This window comes from Gossypium arboreum, chromosome 1 (genome assembly GCF_025698485.1).
Source record: "Gossypium arboreum isolate Shixiya-1 chromosome 1, ASM2569848v2, whole genome shotgun sequence".
In the NCBI taxonomy this organism is placed as follows: domain Eukaryota; kingdom Viridiplantae; phylum Streptophyta; class Magnoliopsida; order Malvales; family Malvaceae; genus Gossypium; species Gossypium arboreum.
The window spans coordinates 120,905,160-120,911,445 of record NC_069070.1 but is presented as its reverse complement, the minus strand read 5'-3'; the positions used below and the strand labels follow the sequence as shown (position 1 = coordinate 120,911,445).

General features: G+C 29.6%; 1 pseudogene; it reads left to right on the top strand.

Annotated features, from left to right (window-relative positions):
- Nucleotides 1-275: 275 nt before the first annotated feature.
- Nucleotides 276-5,495, top strand: LOC108481001 (gibberellin 2-beta-dioxygenase 2-like; annotated as a pseudogene).
- The last annotated feature ends 791 nt before the right edge of the window (nucleotides 5,496-6,286 follow it).

Genomic DNA, 6,286 nt, shown 5'->3' with positions numbered 1-6,286 from the left:
GTTCAATCGATTTGTCCACTTCAATTAAATAAATTAATAAAAAAAATCTGTTTCAAGGTTTTAGTCCAGTTCTATCGGTTCTCAAATCAATCTCCAATATCTTTTTCTGGTTCGATATTTCAATGGATTCCTAATCTAACCGATCCAGTTACGTCATATGGCGGTTTAGAGTTGATTCATTTCTGGCAATTTTGAGAAATAATTATCTTTATTCGTATTATTTAAATAAAAAAATAATCCATGAGATTCTATTTAGTCTTTTTATAAATATCGTAGACTCCGTCACGCATCTATAAAACACACACCCTTTTGCACTTCCTCTTCCTCTTACTTCTCTCCGCTTCCATCCTTTCTTGTTGCAGACCCTTCTTTTTTTCCATTATATATATTTGGAAAATTTCCATTTTTTAATAAAAAATACTTAACAGTCATGGTAGTGGCTCCACCAAACCCGGCTCGATCCGGAAAGCCAGAACCGATCGAGTTACCGGTGATAAACCTTTCAGCCGATAGATCAGAGGTGTCAAAGCTCATCGTAAAAGCCTGCGAACAGTACGGGTTCTTCAAGGCGGTCCACCACGGTGTCTCCGACGATGTTATCGCCGCAATGGAAGAAGAAGGTCTTGGCTTTTTTACGAAGCCGGTTTGCGAAAAGCAAAGGGCTGGACCGGCCGGTCCTTTCGGGTATGGCATTAAGAGCATTGGTGTCAATGGTGATAGTGGAGAAGTTGAATATCTTCTTCTTCATACCAACCCTTCTTCCATTTCTCAGTTATCCCACACCATCTCCGATGACCCCAAAAAGTTCAGGTACTTCATATTATTATTATCATCATCAGACATGTTTTTTTTTTTCCTTACATACTTTAATTCTTGCATGTTTAGTGGTTATTTGCCATTTTCGTGAATGGTCGGCCAAATGATGGATCATTAATATGAATCAATCACTTATATTTGAGATATGTTTAAATACTATAATTTAATTAGTTGAAGTTCAGAAAATTTATGAATAATTTAAGGTTTTTTATAGACGATAAAATTAAATACCATAATAATATTATAATATATGGTAAGAAAAGAAAACTAAAATTACTGTACTGAAAATAAACGCTCGGTTTTTGCTATATATTATAAAAATATATGATTATAAAGATTTTTTTTATACATTGTTTATAATTTATGTATTAAGAAGTAATATATTGTTGTTTTTGTATGAGTTTGGGCCTTGGTCTAGTAAGCTAGGGTATTTTGCCAGCATGTTTTACTATTTTTTTAAAAAAATTATTTATTAAGTGATTTTTGTTTAAAAAAAAGAGGAAATCCATGAACGTGAGCTTTTAGATGAGTTGTAATGTATCATTTTGATATCCCACATCGCATTAAACTCTTCAATATTCCCATAGCTTTAAATGGCAATCATTACCATATTTTGGCTCATGTTATGCCCTTTTCAAAACTCCCCTCAAATAAATTACTTCCCTCTTGAAAATGGTAATAAATAAAAAATTGGGACCTGACTGGTTTTGATAGGTTTTTAGGATGTTTTTGGATGCACGATAAAGATTAATTACTGTAATTGTGAAGTAAAAAATTTTTATTACACCCCTGTAATCATTCATATAAAGGGATATTTAGAAAAAATCTATTGTGTGTCGAGATAATTATCGAAATATCTTTATACGCATTAAGTTAAAATATAAAATATTAATATTTATTTTAGTATAATTATCTCTAGAAAACAATTAATAATGTTATTTAAAATGATAAATAATAAAAATTAAGGCATGTTTATTTGGTATATAGGCTTGTTGTAATATATATTCTGCTGCTATTTTCATGCACTGCAATGCTCAGTTGCTCCTTTTTACTTTTCTTGAATTGTTGTTTTTTTTTTTGTGTTTATTGGACTAACTACAAAATTAACCCTTAAATCAAATCAATTTTATCATTTAAGTACCTATAATTTTTAGTAAAATTTTACTAAAAATGCATGATTTTCAGTAAAAAAATGGGCCACGGATAATGTTTTTATTGATTGTATCGTGGTTTGGGATAAAATAAGATTAATTAATAGTTTAAGTAGGTATTTAAGTGAAAAAATGATATAATTTAAGGGTCAATATTTTAATTAAACCATCTTGATTTAGCCATGAAAAAACAATTAATTCAGACAATTTTGTTTGATGAATAAAAAGAACTGAAAATCAGGAAAACACGTGAGGTTTTTAATTAAATCCGCTCCAATAACTCAAAGTTCAGAGGGACTAATTGTGGTTTTAGTTCTTCTAAAATGCGAAATTTATTTATTTTTATTTCTTATGTTTTTAGCAATTTAACGATAATATATATATTTTGAAAGACATTTCGACAATAATAAATAAATATGGACTTATTGAGAAGTCATTCAGTTGAGAATATAGTTTTGTGTAGTTTTAAACTCTCTTACACGGGATATCTTGTCAGAGAGACATATCCCTGTGTTTGGTTAAGTTGTCAGTTTAATTCCACGCGCCCATGTAGTCGCGTGAAAACACAAGAGCAAAATCTAATAGGGCTGGCTGTAGGGGAAAGTACCATTGGAAATCAAAATGACAAGTCAGAGAATCAGATATAAAGGAAGGTCTGATCAAATCAAAGGGTTTTCAATGGAAGCTTTTTATTTTATTTATTTGGCCAATATCTATTTAATTTTTATTAATAAAAACCCACATAAAAGCAGAGAAAATTACACATAAATAGTAAAACTTTCGTAATAAAGAACTTACCGATTTAACTGCTCAAATTATAAAAATAATACAACTGTAGTAAATTGACCAATCTGATTCAATTGAAATTAAGACAAGATAAAATTATAATTTTTTAAATTTAATTTCTCTTTTGATGGATGGATGGTAATTATGGTGCTGTAAAATTTTTACCTCACAATTATAATAATTAATTTTATCAGTACTGTTAATTTTAATTTTATTAGAAATAAACGTACTGCCAGTTTAAAAATATTTTCAAAAAGATAAGATTTTATATCAAAACATCTTAAAATATTTTTTTAAAATTCAAAATATATTTTCTTTTATTTTAAATAAGAGAGGTCAAAGCCTTGACAGTCTTTTCAGATCCATTCATGGTATTTAAAAGAATATTTTAACCATAATAATAATACTATTTTATTATTTGTTAATTTATGTCAAAATATTTTACCCATTTAATTTTTGTAGAAATAGCTTTTGATCAACATGAAAGATCTGATAAATTGAATTAGTTGCTTTTTTTGAATTTTTATAATTTATTTAATTAAATGATATTTAAAAATTAAATCAATCAGAATTAAGAATTAAGAATCGATATTGTGATAAATCCAAATAATGGTTCAAATTTAAAAATATTGCCTTAAATTGTTTTCTAACAATGTTTTTACTTTTTTGTGTGTGTGTGGTGACAGCTCCGCCGTGAGCGGCTACATAGAAGCCGTTAAGCGATTAGCATGTGAAATCTTGGATCTGATGGCAGAAGGATTAGGGTCCATGATCCATCACTGTTAAGCAACATGATCAGGGACGTCGATAGCGACTCCATGTTCAGGCTCAATCACTATCCACCTTCCTCATTCCACACACCACCTCCACCGCACCGCGCCACCACCACCACCGAAATAGGTTTCGGGGAACACACCGACCCTCAGATGCTGACCATCCTCAGATCAAACGACGTGGGTGGCCTGCAGATTTGTGTAGCCGGTGGGACCTGGGTCCCCGTCACCCCTGACCCTACTGCCTTTTGCATCAACGTAGGTGATGTTTTACAGGTTGGTCCCTCTTCCTCTCTTTCATAACAATTTGACCCCTAAAGAATAATAATAAAGGGTAAATTTTGATTGATGGAAACTGGTACATGCATTGGGGAATCCACTGCAGCTTTGGATTGTAAAACCCCACGTATCAGTTTCTATCCAATTGAACATAAAAAGGGGTTTCTGGTTTGATGGGCTGTATTGCCAGTTATAGTTCCTTGCAGAGCAACTATAGATGGATATTTAATAGTCTCAAAGATATCACGAAGCTGTTTAAAACCGGATCCACGATCAACTTGCTCAAGTCATCGGTTTATTCATCTAATCGAATTGATTAAACAAATCATTAAAGATAACAAGAAATATTTAAAACTGGTTTAATTATATTTTAGTTCAGTTAAATCAGTTTGTACCGGTTTGAGCACAGTTGATCAAAACTTTTCTCTAGAAGATATTTTAATTGATTTTCGATCAAACCAAATCTAATCTGATTTAGATAATATTACTAAATAAAACTTTAAAAGAGTTAGAACATTCCTTTACTATACAAAAGAAAATAAAGGGATTATAAAATGGCAAATTTTTTTGGAGAATCATGTCATCATATTTTAATAGAATATAAGTTTAAGAACTAAATTGAAAAATATTAAGTTTGAGATTATTGTGGATAAAAAAATTCAAGAATGGAGGTGAAAATAATTACCAATTTTAGAACTAAATTATGATTTCATCCCAGGAATTTATTATTGTAATAATAATTAAATTTAAAAATTTATTTGTTCTCTTCGAGGTTTTTCTTAGATTTAATATATTCAGAGATATTCAAATTTGATAATTTAAACTTGGAAATTGATTAATACTGTTGAAATATATTGACGTGACATTGATAATTAATAATATGGTGACACAATCTTATATTCTAACATGCGACTAAAATAATTTGTTTTTAATTTGTTTATAATTTTTATTTTTTGCCATATATTACCGTGATATTGATAATCAATGTCAAGTCAGTATATTTTAACGATAGTAATATGTTAACTTACTATTTTCATATATAATTAGGTTAAAAAATTTTAAATAAATGTAGCTTCGTATATATTAGTGTGTGTTTTTTTTTTTTTGGTTTTTTATTGAAGGCAATGACAAATGGGAGGTTCATGAGCGTAAGGCACAGAGCATTGACCAATGGGTACAAGTATAGAATGTCAATGGCATATTTTGGGGCGCCACCACCCCATGCATGGCTCAGTGTTCCACCGGAACTGGTCACACCCCATAGGCCATTGCTGTATAGGCCATTCACTTGGGCTGAGTACAAGAAAGTTTCTTATTCTCTTCGCCTTGGTGATAGCCGCGTTCAACTTCTTCTCAAATGAAAAATAAAATACGGCTTAGGTTTAAGTCGCACTAATCGTGTTAAAAATTTGTCCTCTTTCGCATAATTCATCAACCAATGTTATCTTATGCTGCAATTTTGGCTTTAACCCTTGCAATTGTTTTTTAATTTAGAGGCAGGAAAAAGATGTTGTATTATTCTGTACTTTGTTGTTACTCGTTACGGTTTATGAGGAAGGGGGATATTCAAATAGAAAAAAAGTCTAGGTATAATTATGGTTATAGTCCCTGTACTTTTTCATATATTTAAAATTTAATTGCTTTATTTTTTTATTCTTTTTATCGAATGAATGATTGAATTATTAAATAATTTCTCTTAAATTGGATTGTGTGATAACTTTAAAATAAAAATGTTATTGTTCTAGTACTTGATGTGACATGAGTTGAAGGTGTAAAAATTTTATGGAAGTTTTTATAAGAGTAAAATTGTATTTTATTCTTTTTACTTGAAAAATAAGAAAATTAATTTTTATATGTTAGATTAAAGGGTAAATTAGTTGTTTGTGTTAAAAATTTTATTAGTTTTTTCTGTTAAATGCTAGCGTGGTTAACGAAATAATTAAACAATTACATATGGTGTATCACGTGTATCTCATGTTGACGATATAATGACCAGTTTTTAATAGTAGAGATTAATGAAAATTTTAACAAAAAAAGATTAATTTGTTATTTGATTTAACGTGTAAAAACTAACTTACCTATTCTTTTTAGTAGAGGAAAATTGCATTTCAACTCCTAGTACAAGGATTTTTACAGTACTTTTACCAATTGAAAAGTTAATCAAGCAAATATAAATTTTGAATATAGAGTTGTAAAGTTTTTATTCATTGTAAGTTTTTTTAGTATTTAAAAAAATATAATGAAAGATCGTAAGTGAATTGAGAATGTGGGTATTTTTTATTTTAAAATGTCATATAATTCAATTTAACGAAAATTTTATTATCTCAAATTCGACTTAAATTTCTAAAAGTAAAAATAAAATAAAAATAAAAGAACAAAGTTGCCATACTTTTAGCTTAGCTAATGGTCCATAGTAGGGGCCAACAAGGAAGAGAAAAGGCTATGGATATAGAGATGAGACCAGTGGTGAGTGCCTCTTCA